The sequence below is a fragment of the Triticum urartu genome, chromosome 1 (genome assembly GCF_003073215.2).
Source record: "Triticum urartu cultivar G1812 chromosome 1, Tu2.1, whole genome shotgun sequence".
Classification (NCBI taxonomy): domain Eukaryota; kingdom Viridiplantae; phylum Streptophyta; class Magnoliopsida; order Poales; family Poaceae; genus Triticum; species Triticum urartu.
Genome location: NC_053022.1, coordinates 530,270,850 through 530,290,718, shown reverse-complemented (window position 1 = coordinate 530,290,718; position 19,869 = coordinate 530,270,850).

Below are 19,869 nucleotides of genomic sequence, written 5' to 3'. Positions count from 1 at the left end.
TTTGAATTAATTCATACTCTATTTGAATTGGAGCAAATAAATACTATAAATACTTTATAGCTCCAATAATTCTAATTTTTGTTGAGGGGCTTTGGAATAATCCTTTTAGTCCCTGCAAAATATATCAGAAGCAATAAAATTAGTTTGGTTCAAAAACAAAATTAAAACAAATGTCAGAAATAGAAAACAGAAACAAAATACAGAAAGGAGAGAGAAAGGAATTACCTGGCGCTTACCTATAGCCCAGCGGCCCAGCTGTGCCGGCCCAGCCCACCTGGCCGAAGCGGTTGTCTTCAACCTCTGCCAGTAGGCAGAGGCAAGACAGTGCGCGCGTGCCCGAGGACGCCACGCCTCCTCCCTGCCTGCTTCACCCCTCGTGCCTTCTAGCGACGCCACGGAGATGCCTTGGAGCCTCCTCTCCCGCTCCCCACTCACCCTGGACCCCTTCGCCCCTCCTCTGCTCTTCCCCGCAGCACCACCGAACACGTCGTCACCACCGACACTATTCACCGTGGCCACCGGGCCTTCCTCGTCCATCTAGTGTGTCTAGTGGCTCAATCGTCGTTGTTTTCATCTGCCAAGCCGAAGGAACCAAGCAGATCTGCCCTAAGACGAGTGGCTCATCATCGTTCCCCTTCTCAGATGCCGGAGATCGCCACCGACGCCCCGCCTGCTCCAGGCCTTCCCTGAGCCCGCTTCGGCGTCCCCTGCACTCGATGTGAGCTCCGCCGCCTTTCCTCCTCCTCCCCGAGCTCGTTCCTGTCTTCTAGCCATGCCAGCCGCCATACCCGAGCGCCGCCGTCCGCCATGGTCATTGCTCCCGCAGCCACCGTGCACCTCCACTCGAGCTTGTGCCTCTGGTGTGCTCCTGGAGCAACGTCGAGTCCAACGCAGCCTCTAGATAGCTTCCTCGTGCAATGGAACCACGCGGCCACACATGCCCGAACTCCGGCGGCCGCAAAAGAGCTCGCCGCCGTCAGCTTCGGCCACCCCAGCTGCTGCCGCTTGTTGCTTTGGATGCGCCTCACTCCCGTGAACCCATAGGAGCAAACCGTGCATCGTATGGTGCTCCGTAGTGAGCGCACGGTGCACCTCCACCGTCGGCCGTGGTCGTCGCCGGTTAGCCTCCGGCGAGCTGACATGGCGACGTCTTTATCCGCTAACAGTCACGCTAATTAACCCTTGTGAAAATGACAGACAGGCCCCACCGGTTTAATTAACCAGCTAACGAAAATATTAGAACTAATTTAATTCAACTGGACCCACGCGTCAGCATTGACTTTGCTGACGTGTCCGTTGACCAGCCCACCTGTCAGTGACCCTGACCAGCACTGTGTCACTGACCAGTGGGACCCATTGGTCAGGTTTGACCTGGACCCGTTCTGTTGACCTGCTGAGGTCAGCATGACGCAGTGCTGATGCAATAACTCTTTTCTAGATTTATTCTTTTACAGGAAATTCCAGAAAATTGCCTAAACTTCTAAAAATCATAGTAATTCAACCGTAACTCCAAATCAAACAAATTATATATGAAAAATTATCAAAAAAATTCAAGGAATCCATCTGTACCATTTTCATGCATGTTTGAGCTTTGGGGAACGTAGCATAAATTCAAAAATTTTCCTACGTGTCACCAAGATCTATCTATGGAGTCATCTAGCAACGAGAGGAGTGGATCTACATACCCTTGTAGATCGCGCGCGGAAGCGTTCAAGAGAACGGGGTTGATGGAGTCGTACTCGTCGTGATCCAAATCACCGATGATCCTAGCGCCGAACGGACGGCACCTCCGCGTTCAACACACGTACGGAGCAGCGACGTCTCCTCCTTCTTGATCCAGCAAGGGGGAGGAGAGGTTGATGGAGATCCAGCAGCACGACGGCGTGGTGGTGGAAGTAGCGGGATTCCAACAGGGCTTCGCCAAGCGCTGCGGGAGGAGGGAGATGTGTCATGGGAGGGAGAGGGAGGCGCCAGGGCTTAGGTTGGGCTGCCCTCCCTTCCCCCCACTATATATAGGGCCAAGGGAGAGGGGGGAGGCGCAGCCTTGGCCCTTCCTCCAAGGAAGGGTGCGGCCAGGGAGGAGTCCCTCCTCCCCAAGGCACCTCGGAGGTGCCTTCCCCCTTTAGGACTCTTCCTCTCCCTTGATTCTTGGCGCATGGGCCTCTTGGGGCTGGTGCCCTTGGCCCATATAGGCCAAGGCGCACCCCCTACAGCCCATGTGGCCCCCCAGGGCAGGTGGCCCCACCCGGCGGACCCCCGAGACCCTTCCGGTGGTCCCGGGTAACAATTACCTGTACCCCGAAACTTGTCCCGATGGCCGAAATAGCCACTTTCCTATATATAATTCTTTACCTCCGGACCATTCCGGAACTCCTCGTTGATGTCCGGGATCTCATCCGGGACTCTGAACAACTTTCGGGTTACCGCATACTAATATCTCTATAGCCTAGCGTCGCCGAAACCTTAAGTGTGTGTAGACCTACGGGTTCGGGAGACATGCAGACATGACCGAGATGACTCTCCGGTCAATAACCAACAGCGGGATCTGGATACCAAGAGAGAGATCGTCCACATGTTCACGATAGATCTACATCGGATGAACCACGATGTCAAGGACTTAATCAATCCTGTATACAGTTCCCTTTGTCTAGCGGTACGATACTTGCCCAAGATTCGATCGTCGGTATCCCGATACCTTGTTCAATCTCGTTACCGGCAAGTCTCTTTACTCGTTTCATAACACATCATCCCGTGATCAACTCCTTGATCACATTGTGCACATTATGATGATGTCCTACCAAGTGGGCCCAGAGATACCTCTCCGTTTACACGGAGTGACAAATCCCAGTCTCGATTCATGCCAATCCAACAGACACTTTCGGAGATACCTGTAATGTACCTTTATAGCCACCAATTACGTTTTGACGTTTGGCACACCCAAAGCACTCCTACGGTATACGGGAGTTGCACAATCTCATGGTCTAAGGAAATGATACTTGACATTAGAAAAGCTTTAGCATACGAACTACATGATCTTGTGCTATGCTTAGGATTGGGTCTTGTCCATCACATCATTCTCCCAATAATGTGATCCCGTTATCAACGACATCCAATGTCCATGGTCAGGAAACCGTAACCATCTATTGATCAACGAGCTAGTCAACTAGAGGCTTACTAGGGACATGGTGTTGTCTATGTATCCACACATGTATCTGAGTTTCCTATCAATACAATTCTAGCATGGATAATAAACGATTATCATGAACAAGGAAATATAATAATAACTATTTATTATTGCCTCTAGGGCATATTTCCAACATGAGCAAGTTAACCTCACTGTTTAGGATGAAACATGATTAGGGCAAATTTCATAATAGGTTTGGAGTTGGAATTTGATATAGTTTTGAATTCCACTTCAATTAAAATGACTTTCTGTTGCATTAGCCCAAAACACATTCATATTTCCATGTCATAGCATGCATCATATTGTTGCATATCGCCATGTGTTGATTGTGATCTTTCTCATTTGCCGGTGTTTGTCCCCCCCTCAGTAGACGTTGATCCACCGATGAATTCGATGACACCGATGAAGAGCTATACTATCTTCAGAAGCAAAACCCCCTTGTTCATTCCGATACAATCCCACTCTCTTGCTCCTGCTCTCTTTTACTGCATTAGGACAACAACGATTCAACTGTTACATGCCGCGGTAGTTGAACCCCTTACCTTTGCATGACCTGTCATTGCGACAGTAAATAGATGAAACCCACTAGCACGAGTAGGAGTTGTTTGAGCCCTGGTGTCCCTACTCATTCATGCTTGTTTGTCATGCCTGCTATTGCTTAGAGTTGAGTCAGGTTTGATTCATCGAGGATGAATTAGAATGGTGATGAACATGTCCTACTGTGTGAGAGCTAAGTGTGTGAACACGATTTGGTAAAGGTAGCGGTGAGAGGCCATGTAGGAGTACATGGTCGGTTGTCTCATTGCAGCCGTCCTTAGGAACTGAGGTCTGTGTTTGTGATCCATGAGCAGTTACTACCACACATTGGGCTCCGGGCGCTCCAAGCTCTCTTGACTTATTAATCAACTCGATCTCTGTCCAGGAGTTGCAACTAGTTTCTGGTGTTTGTAGGTAGTGTTAGTAGTCTACCAAGTGGCACCCGGTACAGGTGGGCTTGGGACAGACTAGGTATAGTGGCACGGTGTACCAAGTGGCACCCCAATGGTGTGCTTGGGAACCCTGCTCACATCGTTTGGGGCCGTGTGAGCAGGGTTCCCCTTGTTGGTTAGTCAGGTCATGGCCGACACCCCGGCCGGATCTCCTTGCGGATGGAACCCGAATAGGCGATAATCCTGGACTAGAGACTTGTTGGTTACCTTTGTACCCTTATTCCTCTAAGGATAATTTAGACCGCTATCTGGTGATCTACTCCTAGATTACCTTTGTACCCTCTTGCCAGATATGTGGCAAGGCACACATCAGGTGTGGTACTCAGCATGGCATACTGTATAGAGCCTATGACAAAAACATAGGGGACGACCTTCGTCCTTCCTCTTTCTTCTGCCGTGGTCGAGCTTTAAGTCTTAACTTCATACCTTACAACTCAGGCAAGAACTCCTTCTTTGACTGATCCATCTTGAACACCTTCAAGATCATGTCAAGGTATGTGCTCATTTGAAAGTACCATTAAGCGTTTTGATCTATCCTTATAGATCTTGATGCTCAATGTTCAAGTAGCTTAATCCAGGCTTTCCATTGAAAAACACTTTCCAAATAACCCTATATGCTTTCCAGAAATTCTACGTCATTTCTGATCAACAATATGTCAACAACATACATTCATCCGAAATTCCATAGTGCTCCCACTCACTTCTTTGGAAATACAAGTTTCTCATAAACTTTGTATACACCCAAAATCTTTGATCATCTCATCAAAGCATACATTCCAACTCCGAGATGCTTACTCCAGTCCTCAGAAGGATTGCTGGAGCTTTGCATACTTATTAGCATCTTTCAGGATTGACAAAACCTTCCGGTTGTATCACATACAACCTTTCCTCAAGAAAATCGTCGAGGAAACAATGTTTTGACATCCTATCTGCAAGATTTCATAAATAATGCAGTAATCGCTAATATAATTCCAACAGACTCTTAACATCGCTACTAGTGAGAAAGTCTCATCGTAGTCAACTCCTTGAACTTGTCGGAAAACATTTTAACGACAAGTCGAGCTTTCTTGATGGTGATACTTACCATCATTGTCCGTATTCCTTTTAAAATCCATCTGTACTCAACAGCCTTGCGACCATCGAGCCGTTCTGCCAAAGTCTACACTTTGTTTTCGTACATGGATCCTCTCTCGGATTTTATGGCCTCGAGCCATTCATCGGAATCTGGGCCCACCATCGCTTCTCCATAGCTCGTAGGTTCATTGTTGTCTAGCAACATGACTTCCAAGACAGGATTACGTACCACTCTGAAGTAGTACGCATCATTGTCATCCCACGAGGTTTGGTAGTGACTTGATCTGAAGCTTCATGATCACTATCATAAGCTTCCACTTCAATTGGTGTAGGTGCCATAGGAACAACTCCTGTGCCCTGCCACACACTAGTTGAAGAGACAGTTCAATAACCTCATCAAGTCTCCACCATCCTCCCACTCAATTCTTTCGAGAGAAACTTTTCCTCAAGAAAGGATCCGATTCTAGAAACAATCCCTTATTGCTTTCGAATCTGAGACAGGAGGTATACCCAACTGTTTTGGGTGTCCTATGAAGATGCATTTATCCGCTTTGGGTTCGAGCTTATCAGCCTGAAACTTTTTCACATAAGCGTCGCAGCCCCAAACTTTTAAGAAATGACAGCTTAGGTTTCTCTAAACCATAGATCATACGGTGTCATCTCATCGGAATTACGTGGTGCCCCTTTTAAAGTGAATGTGGTTGTCTTTAATGCCTAACCCATAAACTATCATGGTAATTCGATAAGAGACATCATGGTATGCATCATATCCAATAGGGTGCAGTTGTGATGTTCGGACACACCATCACACTATGGTGTTCCAGGCTGTATTAGTTGTGAAACAATTTCCACAATGTCTTAATCTATGCCAAACTCGTAATTCAGATATTCATCTCTATGATCATATCATAGATATTTTATCCTCTTGTCACAACGATCTTTCAACTTCACTCTGAAATTACTTGAACCTTTCAATAATTCAGACTTGTGATTTATCAAGTAATTGTACTCAACATCTACTCAAATCATCTGTGAAGTAAGAACATAACGATATCCACTACACGCCTCAGCACTCATTGGACTGCACACATCAAAATGTATTTCTTCCAACAAGTTGCTTTCTAGTTCCATTTTACTGAAAACAAGGCTTTCAGTCATCTTGCCCATGTGGTATGATTTGCATGTCTCAAGTGATTCAAAATCAAGTGAGTCCAAACGATCCATCTGTATAGAGTTTCTTCATGCATATCAACCAACAAACATGGTTCGCATGTCTCAATCCTTTCAAAAATGAGTGAGTCCAAAGATCCATCAACATGGAGCTTCTTCATGCGTTTTATACTGATATGACTTACGTGGCAGTGCCACAAGTAGGTGGTATTATCATTACTATCTTATATCTTTTGGCATGAACATGTGTATCACTATGATCGAGATTCAATGAACCATTCATTTTAGGTCCAAGACCATTGAAGGTATTATTCAAATAAACAGAGTAACCGTTATTCCTCTTAAATGAATAACCGTATTGCGATAGACATAATCCAATCATGTCTATGCTCAACGCAAACACCAATCTCGATGGTAGAGGGAGCGTGTGATGCTTGATCATATCAACATTGGAAACACTTCCAACACATATCGTCAGCTCACCTTTAGCTAGTCTCCGTTTATTCCGTTGCTTTTATTTCGAGTTACTAACACTTAGCAACCGAATTGGTATCTAATACCCTGGTGCTACTAGGAGTACTAGTAAAGTACACATTAACATAATACATCCAATATACTTATATCGACCTTGCCAGCCTTCTTATCTACCAAGTATCTAGGGTAATTCTGCTCCAGTGGCTGTTCCCTTTATTACAGAAGCACTTAGTCTCGGGTTTGGGTTCAACCTTGGGTTTCTTCACTAGAGCAGCAGCTGATTTGCCGTTTCATGAAGCATCCCTTTTTGCCCTTGCCCTTCTTGAAACTAGTGGTTTCACCAACCATCAACAATTGATGCTCCTTCTTGATCTCAACTTTTGTGGTGTCAAACATCGCGAATATCTCAAGGATCATCATATATGTCCCTGATATATTATAGTTCATCACGAAGCTCAAGCAGCTTGGTGGTAATGACTTCGGAGAACCATCACTATTTCATCTAGAAGATCAACTCCCACTCGATTCAAGCGATTGTTGTACTCAGACAATCTGAGCACAAGTTCAACAATTGAGCTTTTCTCCCTTAGTTTGCAGGCTAAGAAAATCATCGGAGGTCTTATACCTCTTGATGTGAGCACGAGCCTGAAATCCCAATTTCAGCCCTCGAAACATCTCATATGTTTCGCGACGTTTCAAAACGTCTTCGGTGCCTCAACTCTAAGCCGTTTAACTGAACTATCACGTAGTTATCAAAATGTGTATGTCAGATGTCCGCAACATCCATAGACAACGTTCGAGGTTCAGCACACTGAGCGGTGCATTAAGGACATAAGCCTTCTGTGAAGAAATGAGGACAAACCTCGGTTTACGGACCTAGTCCGCATAATTACTACTATCAACTTTCAACTAAATTTTCTCTAGGAACATATCTAAACAATAGAACTAAAGCGCGAGCCACGACATAATTTGCGAAGACCTTTTGACTATGTTCAGGATAATTAAGTTCATCTTATGAACTCCCACTCAGATAGACATCCCTCTAGTCATCTAAGTGATTACATGATCCGAGTCAACTAGGCCATGTCCGATCATCACGTGAGACGGACTAGTCAACATCGGTGAACATCTTCATGTTGATCGTATCTTCTATACGACTCATGCTCGACCTTTCGGTCTCTTGTGTTCCGAGGCCATGTCTGTACATGCTAGGCTCGTCAATTTAACCTAAGTGTTTCACATGTGTTCCGAGGCCATGTCTGTGCATGCTAGGCTCGTCAACACCCGTTGTATTCGAACGTAAGAATCTATCACACCCGATCATCACGTGGTGCTTCGAAACGACGAACTTTCGCAATGGTGCACAGTTAGGGGGAACACTTTCTTGAAATTATTATGAGGGATCATCTTATTTACTACCGTCGTTCTAAGTAAACAAGATGCAAAAACATGATAAACATCACATGCAATCAAATAGTGACATGATATGGCCAATATCATATTGCTCTTTTTGATCTCCATCTTCGGGGCTCCATGATCTTCATCGTCACCGGCATGACACCATGATCTCCATCATCATGATCTCCATCATCGTGTCTTCATGAAGTTGTCTCGCCAACTATTACTTCTACTACTGCAGCTAACGGTTAGCAATAAAGTAAAGTAATTACATGACGTTTATGTTGACACGCAGGTCATAAATAAATTAAGACAACTCCTATGGCTCCTGCCGGTTGTCATACTCATCGACATGAAAGTCGTGATTCCTATTACAAGAACATGATCATCTCATACATCACATATATCATTCATCACATCCTTTTGGCCATATCACATCACATAGCATACCCTGCAAAAACAAGTTAGACGTTATCGGTGTACTAGAGTAGGGGTACCCTAGTATCCCGAACTTGTGCACGGGCAGTCGCAGCATCCCGCGGCAAGGCTTGCCGGGTAACCGCCAAGATCCTCCGTGGTTCCTTTGGAGCCATTCAAGAGCAAAGTACTCAAACCAAGGCCCCGGTAAGAGGAGCTGGCCGGGAAGGAAACAAAACCCCGGCAAGAGGAGCTTGCCAAGAAGGCCAACCAAGGCATTTCGAGAAACTTGCCGCGACGCGCCACGCGTCCCGGCAAGGCCCGGTGAGCGACAAGCTCCCGAACACGACAAGACGACGACCGCGGCAAGGAGTTTGCCGCGGGAAACCCCCACTTCGTGCCCGCGCTCCAGCACACCCGCCAACGTGTCGCTCTAGGACCCTCCCAAGCACACGTGGCAGGAGGCCGTGCAGCTAGGGGTGCGCGGTGGCAAGCAGGCGCTGACAAGATAACCATGGTGGCAAACGGTGGCGTCCCTAGCGGTCCCTTTTGGTACTGTTTAGGCGACACAGACGGGCAATTAATGCCCTTGTCCCCTGCCGCCAGGGTTAGGTATGATACACTGTAGCAGGTAGCTGTACCTACCACAGCACCTTTCCATTTTTGCCCTTTACCTCCGTTGCCACCTGTCGGTAACCCCTTGAGCATATAAAAGGAGGCCCGTGTGCAACGTAGGGGGGGCAGCCAGTTCGAACACTCACGCTCGGTCCTGCTAGCCGCTGGTGTGTACTGTAGCACTCCGCGCTCCCGAGCTAGAAATCAATACAAAACCACAAAGCAGGAGTAGGGTTTTACGCATCCGTGCGGCCCGAACCTGGGTAAATCGCTCGCGTGCTTCGCCTCGATCTGCTCTTTGCGCGACCTCCACCCCCGCCGAACCGAAAGGGACCCGGCCCGCCGGTCCCATAGGTGCCCGCGGATCAGTACCCCGGCATCTTTGGCGCGCCAGGTAGGGGGCGTCGAAGTTGTGTGAACCAGATCCGGCGTTCTCGCGAGCTAGATCTTCATCATCTTCATCAACATGCCGCCGAAGAAGAAAGTTTCGGAGGCAGCTGCTCCGTTCGCGCTGAGCCAGCCACCGCCGGAGCAAACGGTTGGTGGGGCAGGCACCGGCGGGAGGACACGCGTCGACGAGGGAACTCACGGTGCTGCCATGTCCCAGGACAAGGCTGCGCTGCCCATCGGCGGCGTAGCCGGCTCCCACAATGACCGGGCACACTCCAAGACCTCGGCGTCCGTGCATGCACCGCGCCCATCTCAGGAGGCACGGGACCGGCAGCGTCATGGTACTCACGGTACCATGCGTTCGCTAGATCAAGATCGGGCTGGCGGATCTCGGAGCGCTCAGGACCACCATGCACGTCAACCTGCTGGCGCGAGCGAGACACGGTCGCCTGGACGAGATACTGTTCCTTCTAACGTAGTTAGAAGTCCGAGCATATCCCGCTCCTCGCACTGTTCGCCACCGCCACCCGCCACCGCAGCAGAAGCTTTGGCGCGAGCTCAGCTGCTCCTAGACTACCCTCCAGCGGCGGACAAGATCGACGACTGGAGGGCCACCATCCAGAGTCTCATCGGCTTCGCCAACGGCGACTCTCTACGGCAGCCGAGCACGTCTCAGCCGCGGCAAGCCAGCCAGGCACGAGCCAGAGACGACAAGACTGGTGGGGGTGCAACTACTATGCACTCTCCACCCCGAAGGCCAAGATCGCCGACTCGCCGGGTCCACCTCGACAGCGACTCCACCGCGTCGTCAGATCCACGAGCTCGTCGCGATCAGCGCCAAGTTCTTCAAGAACGACAACAAGAAGACGCTCGTACTCGCATCGAGCGCCGGAGAGAAGCGCGGCGTCAATCAGACCAGCGCGCTGGGCCCTCTGTTGACATGCATGCGCCAGGGGAACCAGGCGACTTGCCGTACGCGGTAGGTTGCCCTGCGTTCACTCGTGAGCTGCGGCAAGTCCAGTGGCCCAGTACGAAGAATTTCAAACCAGATGTACCAGAGAAGTACGACGGCAAGTCGCATCCGTCGGAGTTCCTCAGCATCTACACCATCGCGGTGCAGGCTGCTGGAGGGCGGGACGATAAGATCCTTGCCAACTACTTCCCGTTGGTGCTCAAACCCAACGTCAGGTCCTGGCTCATGCACTTGCCGGACAACTCCATATCCTCCTGGGCTGATCTATGCCATCAGTTTGTCGACGCCTTCACAGGCGGCCACAAACCTCATGGCCAAGAGAGTGATCTTCATCTGCTCGTCCAGAAGGAAGGAGAGCCCCTGCGCAAGTATATCCAGAGGTTCAGCCGTGTACAGCACAACATCCCAAATATCCACCCTGCCGCGGTAATCAGCGCGTTCCATCAGAACGTGCGTAACCGCAGGATGCGGGAGGAGATGGCGATGTGCAAGATTCGGGATGTCAGCGAGCTATATGCCCTGGCCGACAAGTGTGCACGCGCTGAGGAAGGGAGGAAATTCCCCGGAGAAAGCACTGGAGCAGGGGGATCTGACAGCGAGGATGCCGCCCCGGCAAACAAAAACCGGCGGCGCAACAACAGGAAGAAGCAGAACAAAGAGGTGCTGGTCGTTGAGCAGTCCGGCAGCGACAGCGGCGCCAAGCGAGCCAAGGTCAGTAGCTCCAGCAAGGAGGTTGCCGCATGCACCCACTGCCAGGCTGTGGCGGCCGCCGACAAGCAGGACGGCTCCGACAACCAATACTGCAAGATTCACCGCACCAAGGGCCATGACCTCCAGAGCTGCAAGAAGGTCGAGCAGCTTGTCCAGCAGCAAAAAGCTGAGTATGAGCGGCGCGACAAGGAGAGGGCCCAAGGGGGTGCTGGAGAATCCGGCAAGAAGCGCGCCGGACGGGGAGGACGCCGCGACAAGGCCAAGCAGCGGCAAGGAGACAGGCCTCCCCGCGGCCGCGACAACGATGAAGATGACGACGACGAAGACATGGATGATGTTGAGACCAGTGAACAGGAGTTTCAGAAAGCCACAGAGGTCTTGTGCGTTGACGGCGGTGCTTCTCTGCACACTTCACACCGCCAACTCAAGCAGTGGGCACGAGAAGTCAATGCAGCGGAACCACCTGTCGAATCGCGCAAGCTTCTGAAATGGTCCAGCACGCCTATCATCTTTGACATTGAGGACCACCCTGATCGCACAACTGCGGTCGGGTGCCTGCCGATGTTGGTTTCACCAACTATCCACAACCTCAAGGTCACTAAGATGTTAGTTGACGGCGGGGCCGGCTTGAACCTGATCTCCTCCGCTGTACTCCAGAAACTCCAAATCCCTGACAGCGAGCTCGAAGAGACCGGCACATTCCAAGGAATCAATCCGGGAAGGAGCAAGCCGAAGGGGAAGGTCATGCTGCCGGTAACATTTGGCAGCGAGCTAAACTTCAGGACTGAGAAGGTCACATTCGACGTTGCCGATATTCCATTGCCTTACAATGGGATACTTGGCCGTCCAGCACTCGCCAAGTTCATGGCAGCCTCTCACTACGCATATAACAAGCTGAAGATGCCAGGCCCGATAAGCGTCATTTCTGTCCCTGGCGACAAGAAGGATGCTCTTATCTGTGCCGACAAGATCTAGCGGGAAGCAGCAGCCACGGCAGATCGCAATCCACTTGCCGCTGAAGCTCCCGGGGGGAAGAAGACCAAGTCCGGCAAGAGTTCTGATGCCCACTCCGGCAAGCGCACCTCTTCGGAGTGCTGCGCTACCGTCGAGGATGCACCATCGAGCTCCACCGGCAAGTACAAGAAGATGGTGCAGCGCCCAGTTTACTTTGTCAGTTCCCTTCTGCAGGGGGCTAGGACAAGGTACTCTGGTGTGCAGAAATTGCTTTTCGGCCTTCTCATGGCCTCGAGAAAGCTGCGCCATTACTTCCAAGCACATGAGATCACAGTTGTCACTCGCTTTCCGCTGAAGAGGATACTGTAGAATCCAGAAGCGACAGGCAGGATTGTTGAGTGGGCACTGGAACTGTCAAGCTTTGGCCTCAAGTTTGAAAGCACTTCAACTATCCAGAGCAGAGCATTGGCAGAATTTATAGCAGAATGGACGCCAACGCCAGATGAAGAAATTCTAGAAACAAGCATCCCCAACAAGGAAGCAAGCAAAGAATGGCTGATGTACTTTGATGGTGCCTTTTCGCTGCAAGGCGCCGGCGCTGGTGTGCTGCTTATCGCACCCACCGGAGATCACCTCAAGTATGTAGTCTAGATGCACTTTCCCAAGGAGCAAGCAACAAACAATACTGCAGAGTATGAGGGATTGCTTGCCGGTCTCAGGATCGCGGCAGACCTTGGGATCAAGAAGCTCATTGTCAAGGGTGACTCACAGCTTGTCGTCCGCCAAGTAAACAAGAATTATCAGAGTCCATTGATGGAAGCTTACGTTGACGAAGTGAGAAAGCTAGAAGAGCGCTTTGACGGCCTACAAATGGAGCATGTTCCAAGAGCTCACAACGCCATTGCTGATGGCCTGTCAAAATGCGCCGCACTTAAGCTACCTGTGGAACCAGGAATCTTTGTGCTCAAGCTGACTCAACCGTCCGTAACACCATCAACTGGACAGAGCAAGAAAAGGAAGTTGATTTCTGGTGACTATTTGCCGGCAGAGCTTCCTGAAGCCGCCGCCAAGAAGGTACCTAAGATCAACGTCGAAGGTGCTGAGGAGCAGTCTGCTCCAGCAAGCCCTAGGGTTTGTTCCGTTGAAGCAGAAGCTCCCGGCAAGCTTGTCGGGGAACGTCAAGCTCCGGCAGAGACACAGCTTCTCGCCATAGAAGCGGATATTCCCGCGGCAGTCTCCAAGATCAACACCAAGAGCGCTGAGGAGCAAGATGCTCCGGCAAGCCCTAGGGTTTGTTCCGTTGAAGCAGAAGCTCCCGACAAGTTTTGCTCCGGCAAGCTTGTTGGGGAACGTCAAGCTCCGGCAGAGCCGCAGGTTCTTGCCGTGGAAGCGGATGTTCCCGCAGCAGCAGATCTGCCTTTAGTCCTTGTTGTCGAGCCACAAGCTCCAGCATGGGCACAGCAGATTGTCCATTTCCTTCAGACAGGAGGACTTCCCGAAGAGCAAGAAGAAGTGGAGAGAGTAGCCCGGCAGTCAAGTATGTACCAGTTTGTCGACAAGACACTGTACAGAAGAAGACTCAACGGTGTGAAATTGAAGTGTATTCCCCGGGAAGATGGACAAAAGCTGTTGGCAGAAATACATGGAGGCATATGTGGTCACCACATTGGCGCAAGAGCACTTGTCGGTAAAGCTTTCCGGCAAGGTTTCTTCTGGCCAACAGCCCTCCAGGATGCAAGTGCACAAGTAACCAAGTGTGAAGCGTGTCAGTTTCATTCCAAGCAGATACACCAACCAGCTCAAGCTCTCCAGACGATCCCTTTATCCTGGCCATTTTCGGTCTGGGGGCTCGACATCCTCGGCCCCTTTCCCCGAGCTGTCGGGGGCTTTGAGTACTTGTACATTGCAATCGACAAGTTCACAAAGTGGCCGGAAGTGGAACCAGTGAGGAAGGTGACAGCACAGTCAGCAGTCAAGTTCTTCAGGTCGATTGTTTGCCGCTTCGGGATCCCTAACAGGATAATCACCGACAATGGCACGCAATTTACGAGCCGCACCTTCACGCAGTACGTCCAAGATCTTGGCGCCAAGGTCTGCTTCGCTTCTGTTGCTCACCCGAGAAGCAATGGTCAAGCGGAGAGGGCAAATGCTGAAGTGCTGCGCGGGCTCAAGACCAGAACTTTCGACAGGCTGCACAAGTGCGGAAGAAACTGGATCGAGGAGCTGCCGGTGGTTCTTTGGTCGATCAGGACGACGCCAAATCGAGCCACTGGACAGACACCTTTTGCTCTAGTCTATGGAGCAGAGGCAGTTATCCCCACGGAACTCGTATACGGGTCACCTCGAGTGCTCGCTTATGATGAGCTCGAGCAAGAGCGGCTGCGACAAGATGACGCGCTGCTCCTTGAGGAAGACCGTCTTCAGGCTGCTGTGCGAGCTGCTCGCTACCAGCAAGCTTTGCGCCGCTACCATAGCCGCAAAGTTAACGCCAGAAGTCTCGAGGAAGGCGACCTTGTTCTTCGGCGCGTTCAGTCCGCCAAGAATTCCAACAAGTTGACGCCGAAGTGGGAAGGCCCTTACCGGGTGAAACGAGTCACTAGGCCTGGCGCTGTCCGCCTTGAGACCGAAGATGGCATTCCGGTGAGCAACTCCTGGAACATCGAGCATCTTCGTAAGTTTTACCCATAAGGCGCGGTTGTCGGACCCTGTCCGGCAAACACCCTTTTGTACAAGTCTTGCCGCTGTTGCATGTAATCCTTTGTACAAAGCCAGGCGCAGACCCTGAGCACCAGTAAATGAAGCGCTGACACCCCGGGGTTATAGCATGCGTGCTAGGTCGAGTATCGTCCTTGGTTAGGGTTGATAGTGCCTAACAGCAGCTAACCCCTAGCTTAGAGGTCGAGTGTCCGTCCCTTTGCTTCTCTTTCGTTCGCAGGGCTCGCATATCCTGGCCAGACCGCTTGAGGACGAAAAGGAGAAGAAGGGCGCACCGGCACCTGGGCCCCGGCAAGCTAGTGTTGCTGGGGGTTGCGAGTACCAAGATTCGTCCACGGCAAGCCAGAATTGCCGGGGGCTGCGATATCAGATAAGTCTTTCGTCCCTCATCATGCATCCTCTTATGGACTGGGGAATGCGAAACCGCGTTTCTTCCCGAAAACTGTCGTGCTCCCTCAACTCTAGGCCCTGGGGCTCGTTCCCGGGGCCAAGTTTGGTCGTAGTCGCGGCAACAAAGGGATGAAACGAGGAGGCCGCACCCACCTCATTCCCGCCTCCGTCAAAGGCGTGAGAAAGGTCGAGCGACGTGGAGAGGCGGCAGGGCCTGTTGCTGGGAGATGAAATGTCTGTCCGAGGGATACCAAGGATTTGCTCCTTGGCGTGGGTTTAACCCGCGAGACAAATAACCCGGCAAGCATCCCCTTTTCATTAAAAAACATCCCACTCAGGTACAGTCCATAGAGGATGAAAAACATGAAAGAGAGGATTACAAGTTTTAGATGCAGCTAAGGCCCGAAGGCTTACAAATTAAAAAGATAAGATGCCCGTAATCCCTTTCCTGTCCCTCTCTTCAGGAGGTAGGTCAAGGAGGCGAAAAGGGCAAAAGGGGCGCCTAGGCGAGCTACGGGTGCCAGAAGACACCAAGAGAACATCCCGGGGTCCGTCCGAAGGCTGGACGGTGATGGCGGCGCCGGAAGCGGGGCTCGAAGACGGGGCGGCAGGACGTCAGCACGCTGTCGAGGGCACCACGCCCTCGTACTCCGACCTGACGGCCTTGTCGCCAGCCCTCTTCCCCTTCCGCAGCCTCCCTACACCAGCCGCCCAAGGAGACGACCCCGGGGAGTTCACGGAGGCGGCGACACGGATGATGGGGTCATCGGTGCCGCACGGAGCGGCGCCCGACACCTAGTCGGACCCGCCATCCCGCCGCCCGCTACCCTCATCATCGCTGTCGCTCTCCTCCTCGTCACTCTCGCTCGAGGGGGAGCCTTCACTATCGGAGGAGCTGTCCACGCAGCACTTCGCCCGAGTGCCGAAGCACCCGAAGACCTTGACGGAGAGGAGATCGCCCTCCATCAACTTAAAATGGAGGGTAAACCCCTCCATCAGGCTGTGGATACGGGCGAACGTCTTCCACCCTCGATCAAGATACATCACATTAGGGGCTGGGAATACAACGCGGACTCGCGTGCCGCTGATCCCACAGCCCCTCATGTGCAGTCTCAGTGTCTCGGGCGGGTCCAACTCCATCGCGCTCGCGAACGGAGCTGGAAGCCGGAGGCGACGACGAGGCGCCCGGCGCAGCCTGACGAAGAACTCGCAAGGGTCGTCCCCTATATGGACCGCCGTGGGGAGAGGAACCGCCGGCGGAAGCGAAGCTGGTGCGCCACCCCGTCCGCCTCTTCCCCGAGCGTCTCGACCTCGTCCACGACCTCGCCCCCTCCCTCTTCCCCTTATGGCTGGCTCTGCCACCACAGGCGCGGGAGAGGGAGGGGCGCGCTGTCTGGCAGCGACCCTCGCCGCCACCGATGAAGGGCCAGGGTTCCCTTTCTCCATGGCGAATGAGAGAAAGGGGAGCAGAAGCTGAAGAAAGGAGGAGATGAGAGAGTGCGGGCTTCTGTGCTCCCCTCCCGCTCTTTATAAAGGAGCGAGGTGGGGCCTCGGCCGCCCCGCTCAGCGAATCAAGGCACGGGAAGGGCAGGGAGTCGGGGCCGACCCGCTGCCTCTGCTCGCGATGGCCCAGTTTTCCCGCTTCCACCGTCCGCGACCCCAAGCGCATGGGAGCCGCGTGGCGGGGATGCAAAACCAAGGCAACGGATGAGGCGGCCTCGCCCAACCCCGTGATCGCGGGGAGTGGACGCCTCGAAAAACCGCGCACCGGCCCCGTCCAGTAAATGCACCACGCCCCCACACCTACCTCCGTTTAGGGAGGGGGCGTGAACCGTCCCCTTCATCATGGCCTGACGCATGCTCACGGGGCTTAGCCCCGCGCACGCCGCCCACGTCACCCACGACGCCGCGTTTGACGCGTGCCGTTCTAGGCGTGCGCGGTGGAAGCGGAGAGATATGCGGCGTGACCTAGGCCGCGCGTGCCCGTGCACTGTTTTGGGCCTGGCCCAACGCGCTTGGCACCGTGTGTGGCCCAGGCCCGGGGGCTCCTGTCGGTGTACTAGAGTAGGGGTACCCTAGTATCCCGAACTTGTGCACGGGCAGTCGCAGCATCCCGCGGCAAGGCTTGCCGGGTAACCGCCAAGATCCTCCGTGGTTCCTTTGGAGCCATTCAAGAGCAAAGTACTCAAACCAAGGCCCCGGCAAGAGGAGCTGGCCGGGAAGGAAACAAAACCCCAGCAAGAGGAGCTTGCCAGGAAGGCCAACCAAGGCATTTCGAGAAACTTGCCGCGACGCGCCACGCGTCCCGGCAAGGCCCGGTGAGCGACAAGATCCCGAACACGACAAGACAACGACCGCGGCAAGGAGTTTGCCGCGGGAAACCCCCACTTCGTGCCCGTGCTCCAGCACACCCGCCAACGTGTCGCTCTAGGACCCTCCCAAGCACACGTGGCAGGAGGCCATGCAGCTAGGGGTGCGCGGTGGCAAGCAGGCGTTGACAAGATAACCATTGTGGAAAACGGTGGCGTCCATAGCGGTCCCTTTCGGTACTGTTTAGGCGACACAGACGGGCAATTAATGCCCTTGTCCCCTGCCGCCAGGGTTAGGTATGATACACTGTAGCAGGTAGCTGTACCTACGACAGCACCTTTCCATTTTTGCCCTTTACCTCCGTTGCCACTTGTCGGTAACCCCTTGAGCATATAAAAGGAGGCCCGTGTGCAACGTAGGGGGGGCAGCCAGTTCGAACACTCACGCTCGGTCCTGCTAGCCGCCGGTGTGTACTGTAGCACTCCGCGCTCCCGAGCTAGAAATCAATACAAAACCACAAAGCAGGAGTAGGGTTTTACGCATCCGTGCGGCCCGAACCTGGGTAAATCGCTCGCGTGCTTCGCCTCGATCTGCTCTTTGCGCGACCTCCGCCCCCGCCGAACCGAAAGGGACCCGGCCCGCCGGTCCCATAGGTGCCCGCGGATCAGTACCCCGGCAGACGTCCTCTAATTGTTGTTTGCATGTTTTACGTGGCTGCTATGGGTTTCTATCAAGAACGTTTCTTACCTACGCAAAAACCACAACGTGATATGCCAATTGCTATTTACACTTCATAAGGACTCTTTTCATCGAATCCGATCCGACTAAAGTGGGAGAGACAGACACCCGCTAGCCACCTTATGCAACTAGTGCATGTCAGTCGGTGGAACCAGTCTCACGTAAGAGTACGTGTAAGGTCGGTCCGGGCCGCTTCATCCCACAATGCCACCGAATCAAGATTGGACTAGTAACGGTAAGCATATTGAACAAAATCAACGCCCAGAACTACTTTGTGTTCTACTCGTGCATAGAAACTACGCATAGACCTAGCTCATGATGCCACTGTTGGGGAACGTAGCAGAAATTCAAAATTTTCCTACGTGTCACCAAGATCTATCTATGGAGTCATCTAGCAACGAGGGAGGAGTGGATCTACATACCCTTGTAGATCGCGCGCGGAAGAGTTCAAGAGAACGGGGTTGATGGACTCGTACTCGTCGTGATCCAAATCACCGATGATCCTAGCGCCGAACGGACGGCACCTCCGCGTTCAACACACGTACGGAGCAGCGACGTCTCCTCCTTCTTGATCCAGCAAGGGGGGAGGAGAGGTTGATGGAGATCCAGCAGCACGACGGCGTGGTGGTGGAAGTAGGGGGATTCCAACAGGGCTTCGCCAAGCGCTGCGGGAGGAGGGAGATGTGTCATGGGAGGGAGAGGGAGGTGCCAGGGCTTAGGTTGGGCTGCCCTCCCTTCCCCCCACTATATATAGGGCCAAGGGAGAGGGGGGAGGCGCAGCCTTGGCCCATCCTCCAAGGAAGGGTGCGGCCAGGGAGGAGTCCCTCCTCCCCAAGGCACCTCGGAGGTGCCTTCCCCCTTTAGGACTCTTCCTCTCCCTTGATTCTTGGCGCATGGGCCTCTTGGCGCTGGTGCCCTTGGCCCATATAGGCCAAGGCGCACCCCCTACAGCCCATGTGCCCCCCCGGGGCAGGTGGCCCCGCCCGGTGGACCCCCGGGACCCTTCCGGTGGTCCCGGTACAATACCGGTGACCCCGAAACTTGTCCCGATGGCCGAAATAGCACTTCCTATATATAATTCTTTACCTCCGGACCATTCCGGAACTCCTCGTGACGTCCGGGATCTCATCCGGGACTCCGGACAACTTTCGGGTTACCGCATACTAATATCTCTATAACCCTAGCGTCACCGAACCTTAAGTGTGTAGACCCTACGGGTTCGGGAGACATGCAGACATGACCGAGATGACTCTCCGGACAATAACCAACAGCGGGATCTGGATACCCATGTTGGCTCCCACATGTTCCACGATGATCTCATCAGATGAACTACGATGTCAAGGACTTAATCAATCCCGTATACAATT